At 50.3% G+C, this 27,991-nt stretch overlaps 1 long non-coding RNA gene across 3 annotated transcripts; it reads right to left on the bottom strand.

Moving 5' to 3' along the window:
- Nucleotides 1-732: 732 nt before the first annotated feature.
- Nucleotides 733-26,037, bottom strand: LOC117311730 (uncharacterized). Of its 3 annotated transcripts, none has more exons than XR_012331066.1 (4): nt 13,027-19,047; nt 8,793-8,907; nt 6,804-7,126; nt 733-921 (listed from the first exon to the last, which is right to left on the bottom strand). It is a non-coding gene; the product is annotated as an uncharacterized lncRNA (long non-coding RNA). The 3 variants fall into 3 exon arrangements; XR_012331067.1 differs by lacking the exon at nt 733-921 and adding an exon at nt 25,978-26,037 and having other exon boundaries at nt 933-7,126; nt 13,027-14,780; XR_004526019.2 differs by lacking the exon at nt 733-921 and having other exon boundaries at nt 933-7,126; nt 13,027-19,073.
- Nucleotides 26,038-27,991: the final 1,954 nt, after the last annotated feature.

Below are 27,991 nucleotides of genomic sequence, written 5' to 3'. Positions count from 1 at the left end.
GCAGATCCTTAAGCACTGCGCCACCAGGGAAGTCCAGCACCCCTTTCCATTCTTAAAAAAATATATTGAGGATCCCAAAGCGTATCTGTTTATATGGGTTATAGCTACCGATATTTGCCATTTAGAAATTAAAACTGAGACTTTTTTAAACTATTTATTAGCTTTCTTTTTTTTACATCTTTATTGAAGTATAATTGCTTTACAATGTTGTGTTAGTTTCTGCTGTACAACAAAGTGAATCAGCTATATGTATACATATATCCCCTCCCTCCTGAGCTTCCCTCCCACCCTCCCTATCTCACCCCCTTAGGTCGTCACAAAGCATTGAGCTGTGCTATGCTGCTGCTTCCCACTAGCAATCCATTTTACATTTGGTAGTGTATATATGTCCATGTCACTCTCTCACTTCGTTCCAGCTTCCCCTTCCCCCCAGTGTCCTCAAGTCCGTTCTCTACGTCTGTGTCTTTATTCCTGCCCTGCCACTAGGTTCATCAGTACCGTTTTTTTTAGATTCCGTATGTATGCGTTAACATATGATATTTGTTTTTCTCTTTCTGACTTACTTCACTCTGTATGACAGACTCTAGGTCCATCCACCTCATTACAATAACCCAATTTCGTTCCTTTTTATGGCTGAGTAATATTCCATTGTATATATGTGCCACATCTTCTTTATCCATTCATCTTATTTATTAGCTTTTCAATTACAATCAACAATAAACCTACTAATGATAATGAATAACATTTTTAATGAAAAATAATCACATTCAAAACAAAAACATGCCATAAAAAGAGAGGCATTGTTTTACATGTTTGCCTCCCATTAATGTTGACTGAACAGAAAGCAGCTGGATTCTCATATCTGATTCTGCATCCCACCTGTTGCAATAGCCAATCTCCCCTGGAAACTCCACCATACACCTGTGAGAGAATGAAAGTGAGAGAGGCAAAGGACATCTTAATATTATAAAAATAGTTCATGGGAATTCCCTGGCAGTCCACTGGTTAGGACTCCACACTTCCACTGCAGGGGGCATGGGTTTGATCCCTGGTCGGGGAACTAAGATCCCGCATGCCGTGGAGCACAGCCAAAAAAAAAATAATTCAGCCTGATGGGCCCCCCTGGAAGGGTCTCAGTAACCCCCAAGTTTCTGGACCCCTTTGAGAACTGCTGTTCTCAGAACAAATGATATCTGGCCCATAGTGAGCGATTTTTTGCTATGGCCATTATTACCATAACATCAAAGAAGAAAGTTCCAAAAGGACTTGCTCCAGACCCCAAGCCTTGAGCTGAACTCGGCTAGAGGAGGCTGAGGGACTCCAAACGGCAGGACAGGCAGAGCTCCCCCTATAATAATGGCACCTAAGAAGAGACCAGTGGAATAAGAAACTAAAGAGGGTTTTAGCTTCCTAACCAGGCAGCTTGCCCAGTCACAACCCCCGCAGACTTCTAGACCAGCTGCCTGCCCAAGGCAAGGCTGGTCTCTGGCAAAGGTCCCCCTCCTGGGGTGCTGGGGCAATTCGGGAACAGGTAGAGGCATGCAATTTCCTCAGAAGCCAGGGAAGCTGCAACCACCTGTCCACCAGGGAATGAGACCCACTGCCCAAGCCCCCCACACCTCTGGACCCAAAGGGCAAGGCTCTGGATGAATGCTGGGAGGCTGAACCTCAGGCGTCCACAGCCCACACATTTAGGCTGGAGCGAGTGTAAGTTGCCCAGGAGACACAAAGTGGGAGGATTAGAGGATGAAGAGGCAGAGTGGGGCTTAGGCTGTGGTCTCACATCCCTTTGGTCCCTGATCTGAGCTGCATCCTATGGAAGGCTGAAGAAGGGGCAAGGAAACAGAAACTCTGAGAGCAAGGCATGCCGTACAAATGCCCTGGGCAGCTCCCTTCATAGAGATCCAAAAAATCCAGGCTCCATTTCAGATGTGTCCTTGGGGCTTCAAGGAATCACTGCCCCTTCCCTACAATCCACAGCCTCCAATTGCTACCTGAGCCTCAAGTCCTGTCTGTAAAATGGGGGCCCACTACTGTGTCAAGGAGGCAAAACTTTTCCTCTACCTCCTTAGATTCAGTGACTAGGGTCTGTGAATTAAACCAACAAATGACAGATTCATGGAAGAAAAGGTACACAATTTTTATTAATATTTACATGCATGGAAGTTCACAGAAAAGTAGTGAAACTCAGAGAGCAATTAGACTCAGGGACTTATCTAACATTTTAACAAAGGAAAAAGGGTTTGGGGAGTCGGGGCTGGAGACGTATGGAGAGCTTCTGAGTTGGCAAAAGCATCCCCATGCCCAGCGAGTGGCACAGCCCAGCTCCATGGGCACAGAAGCTTCTGCTCTCAGGACCCTCCCAGGTCTTGCCCTGTAAACCTCTTCATCTGGCTGTTCATTTCTTTATGATAAACCAGTAAACATCAAAAATGCCTTCCTGAGTTCTGTGAGCCATGCTAGCAAATTAACGAACCTGAGAAGGGGGTCTTGGGAACCCCTGATTTAGAGCCAGTGGGTCAGAAGTACAGGTGGCCCGAGACTTGGGACTTGTGTCTGAAGTGAGGGTGCTCTGTGGGACTGAGCCCTTTAACTTGTGATGTTAGCTCCAGGAAAATAGTGTCAGCACTAAATGATTTGTTGGACATCCAGTTAGTGTCAGAGAATTGGTTTAGCATGGGGAAAAAAACCCACACGTTCGATGTCAGGAAACATCCCAGTCCCATTCTGAGGTTCTAGGTGGACATGGATTCCAGAAGGATACTATTCAACCAGTGACAGTAATACAAGCAGTAAAGTAGATTTGGAAAACCTGAGATGGTGCTCGTGAATGAACAAAGTGTGGGACACAGCCAGACAAGGAAGCGTTTGGCCCCTGGCTCTGTCACCCATTGTGTGTCCTACAGGAGCTGACTTCACCCTGAGCCTGTGTCTCCTGTACACAGTTACTGTGATCAGGAGTCACCCACTCCCTTGCCAATGCTGGCTGATGCTATAGATTGAACATTTGTGTCCCCCCAAAGTTATCTGTTAAAACCTAATCTCCAATGTGATGGCATTAAAAGGTGGGGCTTTGGGAGGTGGTTAGGTCATGAGGGTGGAGCCCTCATGAATGGGATTAGTGCCCTTATAAAAGAGACCTCAGAGAGACCCCCATGCGAAGACACAAAGAGAAGAGAGCCATCTATGAACCAAGAAGTGGGTTCTCACTGGATCCAATTGATCTCGGACTCCTAGCCTCTGGAACTGCAAGAAGTAAATGAATGTTGTTTATAAGCCACGAGTCCATGATATTCTTAGCACCTGAACAGACTAAGCCAAACACCTGCTGAAGGCCTGGTGGGGATGCTGCAGAGGATGAGCAGAAGAGGGCTGCTGCCCCAATGTTCATTGCAGCACTATTTACAATAGCCAGCACACGGAAGCAACCTAAATGTCCATCAACAGAAGAGTGGACAACGAAGGTGTGGTAGGTATATACAATGGAATATTGCTCAGCCATAAAAAAGAATGAAATAATGCCATTTGCAGCGACATGGATGGACTTAGAGATTGTCAGACTGAGTGAAGTAAGTCAGACAGAGAAAGACAAATATCATATGATATCACTTGTATGAGGAATCTAAAACAATGGTACAGGGACTTCCCTGGTGGCGCAGTGGTTAAGAATCTGCCTGCCAATGCAGGGGACACCGGTTCGAGCTCTGGTCCAGGAAGATCCCACATGCCACAGAGCAACTGAGCCCATATGCCACAACTACTGAACACGCGCTCCAGAGCCCACAAGGCACAACTACTGAGTCTGCGTGCTGCAACTACTGAAGCCTGCACGCTGCAACTAATGAAGCCTGAGTGCCTAGAGGCCCGTGCTCCACAGCAAGAGAAGCTACCGCAGTGAGAAGCCCGTGCACTGCAACGAAGAGTAGCCCCTGCTCGTCGCAAGTAGAGAAAGCCCACGTGCAGCAATGAAGACCCAATGCAGCCAAAAAAATAAATAAATAAAAATTTTTAATTGGTACAAATGAACCTATTTACAAAACAGAAATTGAGTCACAGATGTAGAAAACAAACTTATGGGGCTTCCCTGGTGGCGCAGTCATTGAGAGTCCGCCTGCCGATGCAGGGGACATGTGTTCGTGCCCCGGTCCAGGAAGATCCCACATGCCGCGGAGCGGCTGGGCCCGTGAGCCATGGCCGCTGAGCCTGCGCGTCCGGAGCCTGTGCTCCGCAACGGGAGGGACCACAACAGTGAGAGGCCCGCGTACCGCAAAAAAAAAAAAAAAAGGGGGGGGGGGAGGTGGGCTGCTGGCTGGAGGAGAGTCTGTAGAGGGGATGGACACAGAACCCTCGATCATCCCACCCCCACCCTCGATCTGCCATGATAGCCCCATCTGCCAAAAATGCCACCCATTTTCCATGGGGTCTCCTGTCCCTGTTGAGAATGGAGGCCCGGGCCCTCCTGCAATCTCCCCATCAGGCCCACCACCTCGGGCCCTGCAAGCTGCCCAGAGCTCCCACCTTCCTCCCCACCTCCCAGACAATTCCCCACAGGCCCAGCTCCTCCCCACACCCTCCCCCTCATCCACCCTGCTCCAGCTCTTAAACAGGAGAAAGAATTCACCATCGAGGAAGTATCCTCCAAGACCCCATTTGCTCAGTAGAAAATGATCCAGAGACGTACACAGCCAGCTGTGGACCGTTTTGTTTATCTCTGAAGAGGGTGGGGAAGGCCCTCAATGGAGGGAGTGCAGACTTTGGTACTGTTCTTAATTAATTCTACAAATACACACGATCGCTTTTGTAATCAGGAAACAGTTTTTAAAGGCATCCAGACGCCTTCTCCTGCAAAAAGTGCTTTCTCTGATCTCCAGATCTCCCAGGTCAATCAAAGACTACTTAATAATAATCAATCCACTGGACAACCAAATGAGACTGTGTTCCCCCCAAAACCAAGGCCTGGGTCTTGTTCAAGGACATGTCCTCAGCTCCTGGTCCGTGGGAGCGCCCAGGAGGCGTTGGTTGAGCTGAGGTTGCACAGGCTGGACCAGTCAAGGTGCACCAAGCAGGCAGGCAGCGCCACCTAGAGACCAGATGGGGAATGGCCGAGCGCGTGATCGCTGTAACTAGGAGCGGGGGTGGGGGGGGCGGTCCGCGAACGCGGAAGTGGAGCCAGAAGAGAGCGTGAGAGCGCCCGTACTCCCTGCTCCAAGGTCAGAAAGAGGACCTGCGGGACATCACGCAAGTAAACGGCAGGGCGCTCTATTGAAAGAACTTTCTAACGACTACTCAGAACGGAGCAGATGGTTCAGAGGGACCCAGTATCCAAGCCAGCTAAAGCTGGCTGAAGCTGAAGACCCTGTGAGCCGCTAAGTTTCTGGCTCCACTTTTCGCAGGAAGAGCCCACTGGAGAGGGAAGCCAGAAGAGATGCTCCTGGGAGCGCTGTGAGAGGAGGGAGTGGATAGGAGGAAATGAGGGAGGCACTTTCAGATAAAAAGTTGAGAGTCTAGAAATGTTCGATCCTTTGCCCAAGGTCACATGGGTGGAAAAGGGTAGACCTTGAACCCTCATCCCCTTGGTTTCCCTCCAGTCAGCCCTGGACATGACATGCCCCTGCCCGTTGGAACCTAGTTACCTCTTGTCTCCTCCATGCTGTGCCCTCTTTTCTGGTTCTGCTGTCATGTCATCCTAAACCCACTCCCAGGTGACACCTCCCTGCCCACCAGGACTGCTGGGGGCATAAACCACCAAACCACCAAGCAACAGGAACAGTCTCCAGGTCTTTGAACTTCAGGTGTCAAAAGTTCAAGGTGGTTCAGAGTATTGCACCAACCTCAGTCCTCCATTCCTCTGGCCAGCCAGGGAGAGCAAGGTCATGTGCCTCACTATCTGAAAAATACATCAAAAGTCCCCTGGTGGGGCTTCCCTGGTGGCGCAGTGGTTGCGAGTCCGCCTGCCGATGCAGGGGACGCGGGTTCATGCCCTGGTCTGGGAGGATCCCGCGTGCCGCGGAGCGGCTGGGCCCGTGAGCCATGGCCTCTGGGCCTGCGCGTCCGGAGCCTGTGCTCCGCGACGGGAGAGACCATAGCAGTGAGAGGCCCGCGTACCGCAAAAAAAAAAAAAAAAAAAAAAAAAAAAAGTCCCCTGGTGGACAGGGATGGACAGTCACAGCTCCCTTCACCCTCTCCTCAGCCCCCAGGACTATAGCTCTTCCCTGCCCTGCTCCAGGTCAGCAGTGGTCCTGGGGGTTTTCACCCCCTGAGCAGAGAGTACAGGTGTGATTTGATTCCCCTGAAGGCACGGTGATCTAGACCAGCCATGTCCAACGGCAATTTAAAATGAGTCACACTTGGGTTTTCTAGTCACCACATTAAAGGAAGTAAAAATGGAACAAGTGAAGTTTTTTAGTTTTTTTAAAATTGCGGAGAGATTCGAGATTCTCATAATATGAAATTAACACTTTAAAGTGGACAATTCTTCAGCATTTAGTACCTTCACAATGTTGTGCAACCACCACCTCTAGCTAATTTCAATATATTTTTATCACCCCAAGATAAAGTCCATCCCCATTAGCAGTCACTCTCCAATCTCCCTTCCTCAGCCCCTGGCCACCACTAATCTACTTTCTATCTCTGTGGATTTGCCCCTTCTGGACATTTCACATAAATGGGATTACACAATATGTGACCTTTCAATCTGGCTTCTTTCACTCAGCATAATGTTTTCAAGGTTCACCCATGTCATAACATGTGTCACAACTCCATTCCTTGTTTTTTTATTTATTATTTTTTTTTAATTTATTTACTTTTGGCTGCGTTGGGTCTTTGCTGCTGCGCACGGGCTTTCTCTACTTGTGGCGAGTGGGGGCTACTCTTCATTGCGGTTCGTGGGCTTCTTATTGCGGTGGCTTCTCTTGTTGCAGAGCACAGGCTCTAGGCACGCGACCTCCAGTAGTTGTGGCACGCGGGCTCGGTAGTTGTGGCTCACGGGCTCTAGAGCGCAGGCTCAGTAGTTGTGGTACATGGGATAAGTTGCTCCACGGCATGTGGGATCTTTCCGGACCAGGGCTCGAACCCGTGCCCCCTTCATTGGCAGGCGATACCTAACCACTGTGCCACCAGGGAAGTCCTGGAAATTATTTTGAGTGATATGTTTATTTAATAATACAACATAGCCAAAATATAATCATTTCAACATGTAACCAATATGAATATTATCGTGATCTTTTACATTGTTTTTTCGTGCTGAGTTTTTGAAACCCAGCATGTGTTTTTCACTCAGAGCACATCTCCATTCAGATCAGCACCTTTCAAGCACTCGATAGCCACGTGTGGCTCATGGCGACCATCCTGGACAGCACAGGTCTATCTCACACTCCTGGCATCATTCTCCAGCTCTGTTGTGCCTGGCAGGAGAAGGGGGGGGGTCACCCCCACCGCTGCCCACTAGTGTCCAAGTGCAGGATCTCACCCATCTGTGGGCCTCAGCACTGGGGTTAGTAGGTGACATCTGCATAGTAGGGTTGGACAGACCATCCTCCAATCCCTGCTCTGCCACCTACACACATACACACACATCCTGCTATGGTCTGAATGTTTGTGCTCCCACAAAATTCATATGTTGAAGCCCTAACTATCAACGTGATGGTATTAGGAGGTGGGCCCTTTGGGGTGATCAGGTCATGAGGGTGGATGAAGCAACTGACAAAGGATTAATCTCCAAAATATATAAACAGCTCGTGCAGCTTAATATCAAAATAACAAACAGCCCAATCAAAAAATGGGCAGAAGACCTAAAAGACATTTCTCCAAAGAAGACATACAGATGGCCAACAAACACATGAAAAGATGCTCAACATCACTAATTATTAGAGAAATGCAAATCAAAAATGAGGTATCCCCTCCCAACAGTCAGAATGGCCATCATCAAAAAATCTACAAACAATAAATGCTGGAGAGAGTGTAGAGAAAAGGGAACCCTCATGCATTGCTGGTAGGAATGTAAATTGATACAGCCACTATGGAAAACAGTATTTTTAAAAAACTAAAAATAGAACTACCATATGACCCAGCAATCCCGCTACTGGGCATACACCCAGAGAAAAGCATAATTCAAAAAGACACATGCACCCCAATGTTCATTGCAGCACTATTTACAATAGCCAGGACATGGAAGCAACAGAGGAATGGATAAAGAAGATGCGGTATATATATACAATGGAATATTACTCAGACATAAAAAGGAACAAAATTGGGTCGTTTGTAGAGACATAGATGGACCTAGAGACTGTCATCAGAGTGAATTAAGTCAGAAAGAGAAAAACAAACATCATATACTAAGGCATATATGTGGAATCTGAAAAAATTGGTATAGATGATCTTATTTACAAAGCAGAAATATAGACACAGACATAGAGAACAAATGTATGGATACCAAGGGGGAAGGGGGGGTGGGATGAACTGGGAGATTGGGATTGACATATATACACTATTGATACTATGTATAAAATAGATAACTAATGAGAACCTACTGTATAGCACAGAGAACTCTACTCAATGCTCTGTGATGACCTAAATGAGAAGGAAATCCAAAAAAGAGGGGATATATGTATACGTATAGCTTCACTTTGCTGTACAGTATAAATTAACACAATATTGTAAAGCAACTATACTCCAATTTAAAAAGAAAATGTGATGGTATTAAGAGGTGGGGCCTTTGGGGTGATCAGCTCATGAGGGTGGAGCCCTCATGAGTGGTATTAGTGCCCTTATCAAAGGAAACCCAGAGCACTCACTTGCCCTTTCTGCCATGTGAGGACACAGCAAAATGACACCATCTGTGAACCACGAAGCCCTCACTGGACACCAGACCTGATGGCACCTTGGTCTTGGATGTTCCAGCCTCCAGAACTGTAAAGAATAAATGTCTGTTGTTTATAAGCCTTCTGGTCTATGGCATTTTGTTATAGCAACCCAGATGGACTAAGATACATCCCAACCCTGGACTCAGCCTTCTAATCAATAAAATAGGAGTAAGGTAAGGAGGACATGTGTGTGCAGGCCCCTCGGGGCTACCTGGCACTGTGTGTGCATGCAGTGCCAACCACAGTGGCACATGGTGATGCTATAAAAGCAAGAAAACGTAACAGTCCACTTCCAGAGGAAGTGGATGCCTTGGGAATCCTGCAGGAGTTACCTGGCTACAGAGGCCACTGCATAAGCCCAGGGAGCCATCACTGGTCCTCAGCTGCCTGTGGGTACCCCTAAGTCAGGGGTCATTCATTGGGCTTCTCACCTGGTGCACAGCTGGGGCAGGGATGGGGAGGGTGGCCTGAGCAAGGAGATGCCAGGTCAGTAGGGACCCTGCTGGGGCTGCTACAGGATTACTTCTTGAGGAGTTTGCTCCCAGCTTCTCAGGGTGGACCCGGCCAAGCCTTGGGGCCACACCAGCCCTCCTTCTGACTCATTCATCAGTGGAGGCAGAGAAAGCAGCCTTTAAATATAGCTCAGCACCATCTGAGACTGTGGGGCTGATGGAAGGAAGCCAGCAGCCGCCCCTGACCCAGCCAGCCGTCCTCCACGCTGGGCTCAGACACCCCCGCCTCTCTGCCTTCTCGCCCCTTCCCTTGCAGCCTCAAACAGCCTGCTGTCACGAGGCCCAGGCTCAGATGTTTAGGCTTTCTGTAAATGTGAGCTATAAAAAGAACCATGGGGCGGGTGGAAGGGTGGGAAATGGCCACCAGCTTGTTAAGAGATACCACCCTCATGCTGCCCCTAGCACAGCAAACATCCCCCCAACCACCGCCCCTAGAGATGAAGGCTCCTGCTTGCGTGCAGACACACTGTGACAAGCTGGCATTTAGAATCAGGGATAAGGAGGCCAGCCAGTTGGGGGAAAGCCAAGTCTGACTTTATAAAGGTCCCTCTCCTTGGCCGGAACTGGGTGCTGGAAATTGCAGATTGTGCAGATGCCTCCAGCTGAGGCAGGTCAAGCCCGCTCCAGGAGCGTACCTGGGTGGGATGGGGGGGTGGGGGGACACATGGACACTGTGGGACACAGGCTGCCAGCCCTTAGCGGGGCTCCAGCCCCAGGCTGGCCTCCCCAGGCTCTGAATGTGCATGCAGGACAGCCACCCATGCAACAGCATCATTCACCTGTCCCTCAGCCTCACCTCCACCTGATCACGCTTCCAGCTTGCACTTGTGCCCAGTCGCCCAGCTCTCCACACCCACTGCTCCACTCGGGCAGACCCTCCCTCCTCCATCAGGGTAACTGCAGCCCCCACCCAGCCAGCGCCCCCCTTTCCCTGGGCTCTCTGCTCATGCAGCCCACCTGCAGCCCAAGCTCCCCACACCATCCGGAGCTCGAGATGTCCACCTCCTGCCACAGCCCATCCCCCCCTCCCTTGCGGGGACTTTCTGCCAGTCCTTCAACTGTACATAGGGCACAGGTTAGGTGCCAGGCGCAGGTCAGGAGCTGAGGATGCACGGTGGAGAGTAAGATGGGCACTGTCACATCCTCACGGACTCCCAGTCAGATGGAGGAGGCAAAGGGCACATCGACAAAACTACATCGACAAACCAAAAAGAAAAAGCAGGGAAATAATGAATGACAACTGGGATGTGTGCTGTGAAGGAACAGCCCAGAGCACTGCAGAGAGGCTGACCTTCCTCAGAAGGGGAAGGGGAAATATACACATGGCCTGAAGGACAAGGGTCTAGTGGGAGAAGGGGGAGGGGTGGGGACATTCCATGCAGGGAAAGAAGTTCTGAGTAGGAGCAAATTGAGAAGACCAAGGTGCCATGTACATCCTCCTTGGGACTACTTGGTCTTTATTCTGAGAGCAGAAGGGAGCCTCTGAAGGCTCAGGAGAGCTGGCGTGCTCAGACTTCCATTTGTAAAAACTCACTGACTTAGAGACAGAAAGAACAGTGGTTACCAGGTGCTGGTGTGAGGGGAGTGAGGAGTTATTGTTTAATGGGGACAGAGTTTGGTTTGGGGTTTTTTTTGTTTTTGTGTGTGTGTGTGTGTGGTTTGCGGGCCTCTCACTGTTGTGGCCTCTCCCGTTGCGGAGCACAGGCTCCGGACACGCAGGCTCAGCGGCCATGGCTCACGGGCGCAGCCGCTCCGCGGCATGTGGGATCCTCCCGGACCGGGGCACGAACCCGTGTCCGCTGCATCGGCAGGCGGACTCTCAACCACTGCGCCACCAGGGAAGCCCTGGTTTGGGTTTTTTTGTTTGTTTGTTGTTGTTTGTTGGTTGGTTGGTGGGGGTTTTTTGTTTGTTTGGCAGCATTTCACGGCTTGCAGGATCTTAGTTCCCCAACCAGGGATTGAACCCGTGTCCCTTGCAGTGGAAGCATGGAGTCTTAACCACTGGACCACCAGGGAATTCCCAGGGACAGAGTTTCAGTTTGGAATGATGAAAAAGTTCCAGAGATGGATGGTGGTGATGGTTGGGTGACAATATGTAAATGTATGTAAAACCACTAAACTTTCACTTAAAAACGGTTAAAATGGTAAATTTTATGTATATTTTACCACAATTTTAAAAAGTTTAAAAAATTATCAAAATGGTAAAATTTATGTTAGGTGTATTTATGTCATGGGTTAAGGTGAAAACAACCCACGTGTCCATCAGCAAATGAATGGATAAACAAATTGTGGTATATCCATACAATCGAGTGTTCATTCAGAAACTGATCAAAGTTTTGATACATACTACAACGTGGACGAATCTCAAAAACAAACTAACTGGAAGACGCTAGACACAAAAGACTACATAGTGTATGATTCCATTGATATGAAGTGTCCAGAAGAGGGAAATGCATAGAAACAGAAAACGACGATTGGTGGTTGCCATGGGCTAGGGGAGGTGGAATGGGTATGGCGGCTAATGGGTACAGTGTTTCTTGAGGTGATGGAAATGTTCTGGAGATGGATGGTGGTGATAATTGCACAACATTGTGAACGTCCTAAATGCCAGGGAATTGTACACTTTAAAATGGTTTGGGGAATTCCCTGGCGGTCAGGTGGTTAGGACTCCACGCTTTCACTGTGGAGGGCTCGGGTTCAATCCCTGGTGGAGGAAAAATAATATCCCTAGTCGAGGGAACTAAGATCCTGCAAGTTGCGCAGCATGGCCAAAAAATAAAAATATAAATAGATAAATAAATAATAAAATGGTTTGGAATCCCCTGACAGGCCAGTGGTTAGGACTTGGCACTTTCACTGCTGGGGGGCCTGAGTTCAACATCTGGTCAGGGAATGAAGATCTTGCAATGGCTTCCCTGGTGGCGCAGTGGTTGAGAGTCCGCCTGCCGATGCAGGGAACACGGGTTCGTGCCCCGGTCCAGGAAGATCCCACATGCCGCGGAGCGGCTGGAGCCCGTGAGCCATGGCCTCTGAGCCTGCGCGTCCGGAGCCTGTGCTCCGCAACGGGATGGGTCACAACAGTGAGGCCCGCGTACCGCTAAAAAAAAAAAAAAAGATCTTGCAAGCCACGTGGCGCAAGCCAAAAAGAAAAAAAAAAGTGCATTTTATGTTATTTATTTTGCCTCAATTTAAAAAAAAAAAAAAAAGGAAAGGAAAGGAAAGTTCACTGGCTATGCTGAGAAAAGAGATGATTGGGGCAGGGAGACCAGAGAAGGGAGGTGGGGCACATCCCGGAACCCAAGGCAATGACAGATGATGGCACCAGGGTGGGGCAGGGAAAAACAGAGGGAAGGGAGAAACACGGAGACAGGAGATGGGACCCTGTGACTGGTTAGATGGCGGGTGGTTAATAGGATGGTTCTATCCCATCCATCAGCCCAGGGTGAGGCCATTACTTGAGACAGGTCTGGCCTTCCTGTCTCTGCTCCTGCTGTGCCCCCACCAGCCTGCCCATCTCAGTGCTCAATCCCACTCCACCTTGAAGGCTCAAGTGTCCCCTCCCCCCGGGGGAATCCTCATCGTCCCCTCCCCAGTGTTAATCATCAGAGTCTTCTGCGTGTCCTCACTCCCCTCCAACTCCAACTCCCACCCACCTCTTTGCTGTGCCAACCAGGAAACATCCCAGGAAGCCCCGAGTCAGCATCAGGTAACATTCAGGTCTTAGGCTCCTTAGAGCAGGGGTCTGCAAACATCTGGAAAGGGCCAGACAGGAAATATTTTCTGCTCTGAGGGCCAGGCAGTCTCTGTTGCAATGACTCAACTCTGCCTCGTAGTATAAAAGCAGCCCCAGATAATAGGTAAATGAATGAGCACAGCTGTGTGTCAATAAAACTTTATTTATGAACTCTGACTTTAATTGAAATATATTTGCCATATAACACTGTGTAAATTTAAGGTGTCCAACACTTGACACATTTATATATTGTAACTGATTTAGATATTATAATATGATTGCCATTGTATCCATAATTAGCACCTCTATGATGTTACATCATTATTTCTTTTTAGTGGTGGGAATAATTAAATTGCTAGTCTCTTAGCAAGTCTGATGATTATAATACAAGACTGTTGTCTATATTTACTCTTCTGTGCATCTGTGGAACTCTAGGACTTATTTACTACTCATTGCAAGTTTATGCCCTTCAACAACATCTGTTCTATCCCCCCAATCCCTTGGACATTAAAATTTGAATTGCAGATAATTTTCAAGTCGTGAAAATTTTTTCCAGCCATTTATAAATGAAAAGGCCTGGGGACTTCCCTGGCGGTCCAATGGTTAAGACTCCATGCTTCCACTGCAGGGGGCATGGGCTCAATCCCTGGTCAGGGAACTAAGATACTGCATGCTGTGAGGCATGGTCAAAAATGAAGGAAGGAAGGAAGGAAGGAAGGAAGGAAGGAAGGAAGGAAGGAAGGAAGGAAGGAAGGAAGGAAGGAAGGAAGGAAGGAAGGAAGGAAGGAAGGAAGGAAGGAAGGAAGGAAGGGAGGGAGGGAGGGAGGGAGGGAGGGAGGGAGGGAGGGAGGGAGGGAGGAAGGAAAAGAGAAAGAAAGAAAGGAAAAAGAAAGAAAGAAAGAAAGAAAGAAAGAAAGAAAGAAAGAAAGAAAAAGGAAGGAAGGAAGAGGGAGGGAGGGAGGAAGGAAGGAAAAGAAAAGGCCATTCTTAACTCACAGGCTGTACAGAAACAGACAGCAGACTGCATTTAGCCACCATGCTGTGGATGGTTCTAGCACAATCTCTTGCCCCACATCTGTCGCTTCTAATAGTGTATATCAGGGAGTCTTGGTTATCTTTATAAGGGCACTAATCCTATTCATGAGGGACCCACCCTCATGACCTAATTCCCTTCCAAAGGCCCCACCTCCTAATACCATCACCTTGGGGGGTAGGATTTCAACATACACATTGGGGGTGGGGGGAGACACAAACAGTCAGACCACAGTAGTGAGTATGCAGGTTTTCAAAAATTATTATAGGGGTAATATAAAACTGCACCGTTTAAGCAAAAGGTCACATGGTACAGAGCCCTGCTACCTGCTCTCTCTCATGCTGCACCTATGGCTTCCTGGGGAGGTCCCTACCATCAGTTAAGGGAAAGAAAATTCAGGCCTGGTTTACAGATGGTTCTGCATGATCTGCAGACACCCCCTGAAACTGAACAGCTGCAGCACTATAGCCCCTCTCTGGGACACCCCTGAAGGACAGTAGTGAAGGGGATCCCAGTGGGCAGAACTGTGAGCAGGGCACCAGGTTTTGTTGTTCATTTTACCTGGAAGGAGAAATGGCCAGATGTGTGATCTTATGCTGATTCGGAGGCTGGAGCCAGTGGTTTGGCTGGAGGATCAGGGACTTGAAAAGAAGATGATTGGAAAATTCATGATGAAGAAGTCTGGGGAAGAGATCTGCAAACAGGCTTCACTGAATGGGCAATAAGTGTGAGGTATCCCATGTCAATGCTCACTGCTATGTTCTGATTGTTTGTGTCCCCCCCCAAACAAATTCATATGTTAAAATCCTACCCCCCAAGGTGATGGTATTAGAAGGTGGGGTCTTTGGAAGGGAATTAGATCATGAGGGTGGGTCCCTCCTGAATGAGATTCAGTGTCCTTATAAAGAGACCCCGGAGAGCTCCCTGGTCCCTTCTGCCATGTGAGGACACAGCAAGAAGATGCCATCTATGAACCAGGAAGTTAGCTCTCACCAGACACCACATCTGCCAGCACCTTGATCTTGGACTTCCAGCCTTCAAAACTGTGAGAAATAAATAGCTGTTTATAAGACACCCAGTCTATGGTATGTCTGTTAGAGAAGCCTGAACAGACTAAGACATTCACTGAAGGGTGGCCTTAGCAGAAGAGGATTTTAATAATCAAATGGATAGGAGTCTGTGGATAACAACTGGCCTCCTTCCCCAGCCACCCCTGTGTTGACCCAATGGGCTCATGAACAATGTGGCCACCCAGTGCCTTCCTGCCTGGGTGACCACTGTTAGCCATCTGGTCTATATTGGGACTCTGTTCTCACCACCATCCTGAGAGTTCACTGTTCCTGAGCCCCTCCAATGGGCAGGCACAAAGCAGCCACCCTTCCCACAGACCGGAGGCCACATCCACTTGTGCAGACTTGGCTGGGAGGCGCAAAGCCTTGAGGACTGGTAGGAGAAGGGGATTGATACTGGGCAGCCTCTTTCCTTCACTCCTGGACGGCACTGCCTCCCACCCCACACCCTTGTAAGTCCTTTTATTTAAAGACAAAGCAGAAGCATGCAATACTTACCTTTGGTGACTTGCTTGTTTTTTTTTTTAAGTTGAGGTAAAATTCACAGAACATAAAATTAACTAGGAACCACTTCCTTTCTTTCTTTCCTTCTTTATTTCTTTTTTTTTTTTTTTTTTGACTTCCAGAGAATTCCCAACCAGCAACCATCATTCTAAACTGTACAGGGACTTCCTTGGTGGCGCAGTGGTTAAGAATCCGCCTGCCAATGCAGGGGACACAGGTGTGATCCCTGGTCCAGAAAGATCCCCCATGCCACGGAGCCACTAAGCCCGGGCGCCACAACTACTGAGTCTGCGCTCTAGGGCCTGTGCTCCGCAACAAGATAAGTCACCACAATGAGAAGACCGCACACCGCAGTGAAGAGTAGCCCCAGCTCGTTGCAACTAGAGAAAGCCCACACGCAGCAATGAAGACCCAACGCAGCCAAAAATAAATAAATTTTTTTTTAAAAGTAATAAACTCTACGATTTGGTGGCATTTAGTACATTCACATTTTTTTGAAGTATAGTTGATTTACAATGTTGTGTTAATTTCTGCTGTACAGCAAAGTGATTCAGTTATATATATATATACACATTCTTTTTCATATTCTTTTCCATTACGGTTTACCACAGGATATTGCATATAGTTCCCTGTGCTATATAGTAGGACCTTGTTGTTTATCCATTTTATATATAATAGTTTGCATCTGCTAATCCCAAACTCCCAATCCATCCCTCCTCCACACCCCCATCCCCCTTGGCAACCACAAGTCTGTTCTCTGTGTCTGTCTGTTTCTGTTTTGTAGATACGTTCATTTGTGTAATATTTTAGATTCCATATATAAGTAATATTATACGGTATTTGTCTTTCTCTGTCTGACTTACTTCACTTAGTATGATAATCTCTAGGTCCATCCATGTTGCTGCAAATGGCATTATTTCATTCTTTTTTATGGCTGGGTAATATTCCATTGTATATATGTACCACATCTTCTTTGTCCATTCATCTGTGGATGGACATTTAGGTTGTTTCCATGTCTTGGCTATCGTGAATAGTGCTGCTATCAACACTGGGGTCCATGTACATTCACAATGTTTTGCAACCATCTTATCCAGTTCCATAATATTTTCATCACCCCACAAGGAGACCTCATGTACATTATGCAGTCACTCCTTATCCCCTCTTCCCAGCTCCTGGCAACCACTCATCTACTTCTGTCTCTGGATTTGCCTATTCCATAAATTTCATATAAAACAAAGTCATATGATACGCGACCTTTTCTTTCACTGAGCTTAATGTTTCTGAGGTTCGTCCAGGTTGTAGCATGTATCAGTGCTTCATTCTTTTTAAGGCTGAATACAATATTCCATCATATGGATGGACCACTTTTTGTTAATCCCTTCATCCATTGATGGACAATTGTTTCCACCTTTTGGCGATGGTAGACAGTGTTGCTATGAACATGTGTGTAAAAGGATTTGTATGAATATGTTTTCAATTATTTGGGGGATGACGACTTGCTTTTTTACTTAACGATACAGCAAAGACATCCCAGTGGCGGGCCAATTCTGCACCCAGTCTTCGATGGTTTGCAGGATGAGCTCATTAGAGGTGTGTGGAATGAAGCAATGAATCAAGATTTAGATGAAACTTTCCTGGGAGCACTGCAGTTTTTGTTAACAGAGAAGTTGACTGGCTAGGGTGACGGCCTTAAATGCAGCAGCTGGGATGGGATGGTGGTCAGGTGAGCCCAGAAAAATGAAGAGGAATGTAGGCTCCTCCTTCCTGAACTCTAGGGACCCAAGTGGTTTTCTGGAAAGGTCTCAACCTTCAAAGTCCAGCTTTAACGAACAGAAGGAACAGGGTGCTGGGGTTCCCCCGAGACAGCTGCCCAGAAGGTGAGGCCAGCCTGTAGGGTAGAGGCAGCATCCCGCCACAACGTGCCCTAGGTCATGTGTGTCCACCATCCTGCAAGGCCCACTCCCTGCCTGGCCCACACTACAAATGCCAGGGTGGGAGTAACCCAGGAGAAAGGGGCAGAGGAAGCAGACAGGGCAGGATGAGCCCTTTGACAAGCTTATGTGGAAAGGGTCAGGGAGAAATGTACAGGACTCAGTGAACGAGAATTCCTCTTGCTCTGCATCCTCACCAGCATTCCATGCTGTCAGCGTTCCCAGTTGTGGCCATTCTAATACATGTGTAGTGGTATCTTACTGTTGTTTTACATTGTGGAGTTTTAAGAGGGTTTTTCTGTTTTGGTTTTGGTTTTGTGTTGTTTTGTTCTGGTTTTGTATGTTTTGGATATCAGTCACTTATCAAATGCTTGTTTTGCAAACATTTTCTCCTCATCTGTAGCTGGTCTTTTTTCTCTTAACACTGCCTTTCCCCCAGCATTAATTTTAATAAAGTCCAAGTTATTATCCAAAAAAAAAAAAAAAAGGAAATGTATAGGAGTCTGGCACTGACTTGCATCTGGCCGTCAGCACAGAGTGGCTATAAGCAGGGTGGCAGGTGACAGCTGGGGACAGCTTCCCTCTTCTCTTCCCCCCTCCACATCAAGCACCTTCCAAATCCCCAAGTTAAACTGCCCTGAGACACTGCCCTGACCCCTGGGACACCAGGTCACTTCATCATGGCCACGGTCAGAAGCCAGAAATCCCCTAAGCACTCCCGGGGCCGCCGGCTGCCCAGGAGGAACAGGTTGGCAGAGATCAGATGAGGGGGTCTTTGCAGCAACACACATAGACCTCCCTTCCAGGCCTGGGATGGGAAGAACATTCAACTGTGCCACTGACCATCTTTCTAAATTGGCCACCACTCCGCTCTCCCCCCAGCACTCTCTCCTTCTCTTGTAACCCCATTGTATTTTCTTTTTTCTGAGCTTACCAGTGCACTTGAGTATCAAATATTGCCTGTCTCCCCGACCCTGATGGAAAGGCCCCCACCTGTACAATCCAGATACCAGCAACCAAGAGGCAGGTCAGGAAATATGTCCGGGTTGGGAGGGGGGTGGGTCTCTGTCACAACTCCACTCTATCCCTTATCGTGAAACCGCACAACTCAGACTGGGACTCGAACCCAATCGCACCTCAGATGAGACTCGAACTCAGCCAAAACTCAGACTGGGACTTGAACCCACAGGCTGACACTCAAACCCACTGTCTTTTTTTTTTTTTTTTTTTTTTTGCGGTACACGGGCCTCTCACTGCTGTGGCCTCTCCCCTTGCGGAGCACAGGCTCCGGACGCGCAGGCTCAGCGGCCATGGCTCACGGGCCCAGCCGCTCCGCGGCATGTGGGATCTTCCCGGACTGGGGCACGAACCCGTGTCCCCTGCATCGGCAGGCGGACTCTCAACCACTGTGCCACCGGGGAAGCGCCCCACTGTCTTTTTTTTTTTTTTTTTTTTTTTTTTGCGGTACGCGGGCCTCTCACTGTTGTGGCTTCTCCCGTTGCGGAGCACAGGCTCCGGACGTGCAGGCTCAGCGGCCATGGCTCAGGGGACCAGCCGCTCCGCGGCATGTGGGATCCTCCCGGACCGGGGCGCAAACCCGTGTCCCCTGCATCGGCAGGCGGACTCTCAACCACTGCGCCACCAGGAAAGCCCCCCACTGTCTTTTAATTGAAATAGCACACCTGGTCTCAGGACTTATTCTTTACATCTCATCGCAGAAGGAGTTCAGCAAGAGGCAAAGTGACAGGTAAGATTTATTGAGAGAGATACACAACCCATAGACAGAATGGGGTCTGTTTCGAAAGGTGAGAGCAGCCCAAACTATAGGGTGGTTAGTTTTTATGGACCGCTCCCCAGCACACACACTCTCTCATCCTGGCCTAAATACATTGCAACCTCAGACATTCCATGCCCCACGCTCATTTCTGTCTTCCTGCCGTAGCGCGGTGCCGAGAAAAAAAAAAAAATCCCACTGGTGCGGGGCGGGGAAGGGGGATGGCAGGGTCATGCAGGGAGAGTAAAATGCAGAGCCCTCAAGGGTCCTGGTCTTAACGGGGATGCTGGGAAGGTTGAGGATGAGGGGGACACCCCACCCTGCATTGTTTCTCTCCTGGGCTCTGCAACTCTGTGAGTCACTATCCTGGCAGTCGCTGGCCTGGAGCCAGGGCTGGGTGGGATGTAAGGGTGGCAGGCAGGCAGGTGGGGGAGACCTACTTTAGCCTCTGGTTTTTCCTCCACACCCACAAGGGCCCTTGGGTCTCAGAGCACACACCCGGGCACCCGCCCAGTAAATCCGGAGGCCAGGTCGTGGCTCCCCATACCCTCTGGCTCCTGGGTTGCCTCTGCCACTATCACCCACCCCTGGGAACCAGGAAGGAAGAAAAGGGCTGCCTGTCTCCACCTGCCAGGGCCTGGGGAACCTGCACGCCTTCCACCAGGAAAAGGGGACATGGCCTAGAATGACAGCCCAACTGACCCCTCCCTAAGATGCCAGAACCTACCAATCACCTCCATCCCCAGAACTCCATGCCTGTTTTGGGGAAAAGACACACACACACACACACACACACACACACACACACACTTACTTTTCAGGCGGGCACCTATGTGGAGAGTCAGGGCAGTCAAAGGCAGGTGGTGAGGCTGCCCCACACCCCACACCAAATTAAAGCCACATCTGGGGACATTATTTGTTGCCATGACTGTAGGAAGAGGCGCTCTGATACCTAGTGTAAGTAGATAGGGTAGGGGGTCCCCAAAGAAAGAGAACCAGACATGGCTTTCTTGACATAAGTGAAGCCATTTCTGGCCTAAGCCACTTTGTGATCTAAGCCTGGCCACCACGCTTGCCCTTGAACGGGTCTCAGTAATCAGTGACCTTAAGGGAAGCGAGGGAATGTGGGAACACAGGAAAAGTAGTCAAGAAACAATATTTCAGCAATAAAATAGAGACCTAGCTCCTCCTGAAGGGATATACATAACAATCTGATACAGGTCTTTGAGTTCTGCAGAAACTAAGGCCCCAACCCAGGTGGAGGATAGAATGATGTTGTTGACCCTTCTGACTTCAATCAAGTAAAGCTTGGACTCCATCTACCTCTGCCCCAATTCTATGTTGAATTCTCTTCTGCTCAAGCCCCTTCCTAAATATACACGTACCCTTACTTAAAACTTCCCCAGTTTTGCTGTTCAGAGAGACACTGCTTTAGGAAAGATGTCTGGTATTCTCCTTACCTGCTGCAAATAATAAATCCTTCCTTCTCCCAATCTTTACCTTGACACCCTCCTAGAGGTGATCCCAGTTTTCAGGTAACACTAGTGGATGGAGGCCAGGACTGCAGCTCAACATCCTGAGATGCACAAGGCAGAGCTCCCACCCCCAACAGAGAACAATCCAGCCCCAAATGTCAAGAGTCAAGAAACTGGCACTGGGCTTCCCTGGTGGCGCAGTGGTTGAGAGTCCGCATGCCGATGCAGGGGACACGGGTTCGTGCCCCGGTCTGGGAAGATCCCACATGCCGCAGAGCGGCTGGGCCCGTGAGCCATGGCCGCTGAGCCTGCGCATCCGGAGCCTGTCCCCCGCAGCGGGAGAGGCCACAACAGTGAGAGGCCCGCGTACCGGGGGGGGGGGGGGGGGGGAAGAAACTGGCACTTTTTCGCTGTAAAGACTATATAGAGCAGCCAAGCTATCCAGCCTCCCTGGGCCTCAGTTTCAACAATGTGAAATGAGGATAAGGTAATAAATCTTTGCAGTGAGGACTCCATAGGTAAAGTGCCTCACTAGGAAGCAACAGCTGCTATGATGATTGTCATTCTTAAGACCTTAGGCTCCAAGGCTCCCACAGACCCCAGTTCAAATCCGAAATTCAGACAAGTGCTATCACGGCCTGTCTCAGAGTCATGGGGGGAGACTACTGGGGCACACAGCCTCGGTGTGGTGGGGGGGATCTAGGGGTACAGAGTAAACTCTCACAGAGCTCAGAAGTGCCTGAGCCTGGAAGGGGCATTAGGGAACATAAGACCATCTGGCTTCTGGGTACCACAGATGCCATGGCAACGGGACAGGACGGGCTCTGTTGCGGTATGAATTGGAGAAGGTTTGGGGGAGGAAGCATGCTGGCCTTGAGCACAGAGCAGGGAGCATGCCTGAGACCTGGCCCATCTGGTGGGTGGCTGGCAGGACGATGGTTCTGAGGATCCTTCCCTAGCTTTCTAGAACATATAGGGTAGCTGCAAGGAGGGAGATTCACCAAGAGCAGGGACAGGTACACTAGGGTAATCCAGGACAATCAGAGGGAACCTGGGCCATTCAGAGGGTGGGCAGAGAATTTCCCAGAGCCGAGAAGACCCAGCCTGCCTGCCCACTCGCCCAGTCTGACCAGAAACCCAGGTCCAAGCTTGGGACATGTGGCCCTGGGGGTGCACCCTGGTTCCAGCCTCCAGGGACAGAGCTGGCTTTAGTCACAGTGGAATCACTGGGAGATTGGGCAACAAGTATGCACCGCCCACAGATGTCCAGAAAGTCGTGAGAAAAAGGGACAAGCCTGGGGATAAGGGAGGGGGGTCACGGGAGACAGAAGGACGCCCAGGCTGCAGAGACAGACACATTAGTGCCCGCTGACTGCAGTCCCCAGAGGCCCTCTCTTGCACATTCCCTCCTCCGTAGCCTCATCTCCGCAGCAGCAGCCAGAGACGCAAAGCCAGGAGAGGGGAAGCCCCCCTTCCTAAAAGGAAGGTTCTGGAGATCCTGGGGTAAGCCCCTTCTCACAGCCTCAGTTTCTCCCTCAGAGGGAATTCCCTGGCAGGCCAGTGGTTAGGACTCCGTGCTTCCACTGCAGGGGGCACGGGTTCGATCCCCGGTCGGGGAACTAGGATCCAGCAAGCCCCAGGGCATGGAAAAAAAAAAAAAGGAACTGGTTTCATACCCACCCCTCTCGGAAGGTAATGCCTTGTCCCAAACAACAGGAGAGTACTTTGAAAATCCGAGTATCTGTTTACAAGACAATATCCCTGGGTAGCCAGAAGCCAGCAGGGGACTACCTGGGGGTAGAAGCTGCAGACTTGAACCACCACTCCAGGCACAAGGCCCGACGGGGAGGAGCTCCACCCCCGCCCCATGCTGAGCCTCCGAGCCACAGCCGGCAGGGCCCCGGCAGTAATTGCAGGCTTGCTTTGGCCTTCCTGGTGGCTCCAAGCCAGGACAAGTTTCATTCCGGAAGGGCGGGCCACAGCAGGGGAGCGGAGTGGCGGTGGAGGCGGGGTGGGGGGGGCGGTACTCAGGTGGAGGCTGGTTGGCAGTGGGCTGGCCTGGGGCCCATGGGCTGAGGCCCAGACTCCTGCGGCCTCTAACACACCCCTAACATGGCAGGTGGCCTCTGATGGCCCTCCCGGCCTTCCCTCGCCCCACCCCCGGGTCTAAAGGGTGAAGCAGTGAGCCATTTCTTGTTCCAGACACCTGCAAGGGGGCCCAGCAGCAGCCTTTCTAGTCTAGCAGTGTGGGCGGTTTGGATTTGCTCAGTTAATAATGATCACCCAAAACAAAAAGCAACAAAAACTAAAACCCAAACCCAACTTTGTCCTCATCAAGCCCCTGGGCTGAGCACGCACAGATTGGCCTCTGGGGATGTTTTCACCAGAGGAAACAGGAGAAAAGACAGTACAGAATCACCCAGCAAGTGGGTCTGCAAACGCTGAAGGAGGAAGCTGGTGGGCGAAGCTAGTGGGTGGCTAGCCCAGGATGCACGAGAGAAAAGGACGCCCGGTGGTGGCCAGAGGACCTGGACCATGGATCTCACCACCCTGAGCTCTCTTTCCTTATCTATGATAAGGTGCTGGGTATACACAAGCAAAAGTCCACTAGTCTGGAGAAAGATCGCTACCCACCCACCCCATCCTCTGCCCCCAAATCCAGGAGAGAAAGAAAAACAATGGACTTTGTTTTAGTAGACACGTCTTCTCTGTGCCTCAACTCCCTCATCCGTAAAATGGTGCTAGTGAAAGCGCCTACTTTAATTCTGACCCAGGCTTGGGGCGGGGTTAACTAAGTGAATATGTGGAATGAGCCCAGCAAAGCACCTGGCTGGCAGTAAGTATAAATACACTGTCTCTTCTAAGAACAGGGCATGTGATCTGGTCTCTAACCGGCAGCCCCTGGGGTTGAATGCTGAGTCTTCAGGGGCCCTTCAGAGTCTCACAGAATCTTCTGAGGGTGCTTCTCAGGTTAGCTCTGTAAACACACAGGACTTTGCACGAAGCCTCAATTAACACAGCGGCTAATTCCCCAACATGTCTTTCCAGGGCTCCAAGGAAGAGCAGAGCATTTCCAAGACTCCCCGCTCAGCTCACCCTGGCCCCCTAGGACCACCCTGTGCTCTGGTCAATCCCTTGGGAGAACTTCCCAAACTGAGGGAAACTGAGGCCCAGACTACCAAGGGAATGGCTCAGGGGGAGCGCAACCTCCAGCTCGCCCGGCAGGACAGTTAGATCAACCGTGCTTGGCAAACATAGCTGTACTTTGGACTCACCTGGGACACCTGAGTCCCCTGCCCGGCCCAGCCCAGCCCAGCCCCAGAGATCCCGGGATTTCTAGCCATGCCCCGTCCCCTGATGGTACAACCCTCAGCAACAGACGGGAAAAGAAACAGGCCCTGTGACTCCATTGAGGAGGACAAGGTCTGCATTCATCTCACCATTTCCAGGTACTTTCACAAACAAGTCGTGGAACAAGAGAAAAAGCTGTGCATTTGCTGGTTTTGTCATTCCCCTCGCCTTGCTCCCCCCTCTGCAGCTGGGCCCCGAGTGAAGAGTTAACAGGAAGTGCCTGGCGTCCTGCAGCCACAGAAGCCCATTGTTCTCCAGCTGGCCCCCTCCCCCTCGTCCAGGAAGACCCTCCAGGGAGCTCCTTCAAAAGGGCCGGGCCGGTGTCGCCATACTGCAGGCCAGCCAGTCAGGAGAGCCAGCACAGGAAAAGGAAACCCGCCGGGCGCGGGCTGGGGCACAGCTGTCACCGCAGAGTCTCGGGGGGTTTCCGAGGAAGGGGGGCTCAGCCTCATCCGCCCCTGGCGGGGGGATGGTGCAGCCCTCCCCCACAGTCCCCATCTGGAAGCCGGAAGGCTTTGATCTCAATTCTTTAAGTACAACTTAAGCTTCTGCCTCCCTCCACCCATTTGCCCCCCACCCCTCCCACCCCCAGCATCTCTGGGTTAGAAAGCTAAGCTGACTTAACTAGGTAAATAGGGAAGAGAAAAGACTCTTAGCAGATAATAGCATATACAAAGGCCCTGTGGCTGGAAAGATTGTGGAAATATAAGGAACAAAAAGCAGATCAGTGTGGCCAGAGAATGATGCAAGATTAGCCAGAGATGGGCTGGGCACAGATCAAGCAGAGTCTAAACATAGAAGTTTCACACCGCACCCCTCCTCCTTCTGATTTCAGATCTCTCTTGCAGGCACTAACCGCCGGCTTTTTCTGATTAGTAGACTCGGATTGCGGGGGGCTGGGGAGTGGGCGCTGTGCTTTGGCGGGGTGGCCTGGATTTGGGGGGCCAAAGGAGGCAGAGAGCTGCGAGCAATTCCCTGGGAGACCCTGGGGGGCAAGCAGGGTGAGGGTGAGCAGCTGGCAACCAGATGTGAGTGGACAGGTTGAGGGGGAAATTAATTGGTGCCAGTGGGGGTGGGCGGAGAAGGCAGGACCCCAGGGGGCCCCCGGGTAGCTACCTAGGTACAGGAGGGAGGGTGGCGAGACTGAACGCTGAGATAACTTCTTAAGTGAGAGTCAACAATGTGCTGGGGAGGGGGCGCTGATCTGAAGCCGATTGGGCCAGGAGGCTGGAAGGCAGCGAGAACTAAAAGGGCAGGGAGGGGCGGCGAGGTAGGGACCCAGGGGAATTTCTGCTGAGAGGGGCTGCAAGAAAGGGGCAGGCAGGGAGCTGGCCTTGGAGAGGGTTCGGGCCTGGACATAAGGTGGAGGGCCTTAGGCCCTAGGCTCAGCTCTCCTGGACACAAATTTGGGGTGACCTTAGCTCCCCGGACACAGGTGGGCAAAACACCCCTCTAGGCTGAGCCTCAGAAAACAGATATGAAATACCCTAGTGAGAGCAGTCCCGGACACAGGTGGGGAAGGTCTGGGCTCCCCTGAACACAGGTGTGTGGATCTGAGCTCCACTACACACTGCTGTGGAGGTTCTGGGCTCCCCTAGACACCGGTGTGGGGTTCTGGGCTCCCCTAAACATACATGGGGGAGGGTTTCAGTAGCCCCCACGCCAAGGGCGGGTAGCGCGAGCCTCAAACTCTGGCAACCCCCATTTCCCTTCAGCTTTTCTGTGCCATTTACCTGATTCCGAGCCGACGCCCAGCCCCAGGAACCCCCTGCTCGACCTCTGCCTTCCTGCTCGGCGCCTAAACCCCGCCCCGTACCTAAACCCCGCCCCTACAACCGCAGGGCGCGCTGGGGCGGGAGGGGGAGGCAAGCGCCGAAGGTCTGGGCGGAATCCGGAAGGGACCAGTTTGGGGGCGAGGGGGCGGAGCCGGGGTCACAGACCAACACCTGGAGCTCTAGGAAGTACTTAGCTCGGTGCAGCGCGCGGGGGCGGGGCCCAGAAAGGCGTGCAAAGCGGGTAAATTTGCATACCCCGCCCCCGTCTGTGATTGACACCCAGATAACCCCGCCCCGCGCCCTGGCTACGTTACCCACCCAGAGGGCCCAGCCTCGGACTTAAATTTCCCAGCCTAGATCAAGTCCCCGCCCCGCGCCACTAGCAATCTGGACGAGGCCTGCGTTTTACCACCGCGGGCGGGTGGACGTCTCTCAGGTTCCTGAAACCGGGTAAGCCGGTCTGGGAGCCGCTTCTGGGCTGGTCTCGACCTGTGGACCGGCCCTTTCCCAGCTCAGCGGAGTCCGAACTGGGGCATCTGTTCCTTGGGTCCCACACAGTGGAGGAGGCGGGGGTGGGGGTGGGCGTGGTGAGCGAATATCTTGACGGTGGGGGGGGACACCACTAGACCTGTCCCGTATTTGCTCTCCTGCAGGACAATCTTCTCTGGACCTCGGTTTCCCAGTCTGTGAAAAGTGGACATTAAAAGGACCGACCTCAAAGGAAAGTAGCAAATACATCATTCACTCACAAAAAACACTTAGTAAGCATCTACTAGATTCATCTCTGCCCTGATGGAGGCCACAAGCTAGAAAAGGAGACAGACCCAGAAAGAAATGTAACATTGCAGTTGTGATAAATACTACTGCTACCACCACTACCACTACCACTACTATTACTACTACTACTACTACTACTACTACAAAGTAGTTCCTGATCAGAACAGCAATAAATATAGGGGTCTTAGGCTAAAACGGAGGGCAGAAAGGTAAGTTCCCTGATGATTTGCCCTTGAGCTAAGCTGACTTAACTAGGTAAATAGGGAAGAGAAAAGACTCTTAGCAGATAATAGCATATACAAAGGCCCTGTGGCTGGAAAGATTGTGGAAATATAAGGAACAAAAAGCAGATCAGTGTGGCCAGAGAATGATGCAAGATTAGCCAGAGATGGGCTGGGCACAGATCAAGCAGAGTCTTTCAGACAGTCGTAGGGGTTTTGTCCCTCTTCCAGAAGCAGAATTTTCCTAACTCTGGGACAGTGGGCAAAGTGATTCAATGTTATTTAAATAATGTAACGAATCCCTCAGAGTCTCTCCCTTTTCAGCTAGTCTAAGGATCGTCTTTGGCAATAATGTGTCTTTAACCTTTCTAATCTTCCTTTGTAACAAAGGAAGCTGTCTGGAACCTAACATTGGCTACTGTTTCAGCAGGGTCTTATGACAGTGTTTCATTTTCATTGTAACTTTTATACACTGTTACCTTCTAAGTATGGTGAGTGATTGACAAGTGGGTTAAGTTTAAAATATCTATTACTTAAATAATAGTACTGTTGTTAAGCAGATATGACAAAAATCCTGACCCTCAACTGCCTGAAGTTTGGGAAATTCAATTCTAAGAGCCATGGGAAGCCACTGATTAATGAGATAATAAATATTAAGCGTTTAGCACCTGCTTACCCCAGCCAACCTCATTCACTTACTCAGGACTGGGCTGGGCATTCATGGAATTGACATTTATATGGGGCCATGGATGCTAAATAGAACTTAAATACATCCTTTCAGGAGGTGAGCAGTGCTCTAAAGAAGGCTGAACAGGGTAAAGGAGTAGGTAGCAGAGTGGGGTGCTATTTTAGATCAGGTAGCCAAAGAAGGCCTCCCCAGGGAGGTGACATTTCAGCAGAAAGTGAGGATGGACTTGTGGATGTCTGGGAGAAGAGCATTGCAGGCAGAAGGAACAGCAGGCGCAAAGGTCCTG

Source organism: Tursiops truncatus, chromosome 3 (assembly GCF_011762595.2).
Source record: "Tursiops truncatus isolate mTurTru1 chromosome 3, mTurTru1.mat.Y, whole genome shotgun sequence".
Classification (NCBI taxonomy): domain Eukaryota; kingdom Metazoa; phylum Chordata; class Mammalia; order Artiodactyla; family Delphinidae; genus Tursiops; species Tursiops truncatus.
This window is presented reverse-complemented; position numbering and strand designations above follow the sequence as displayed.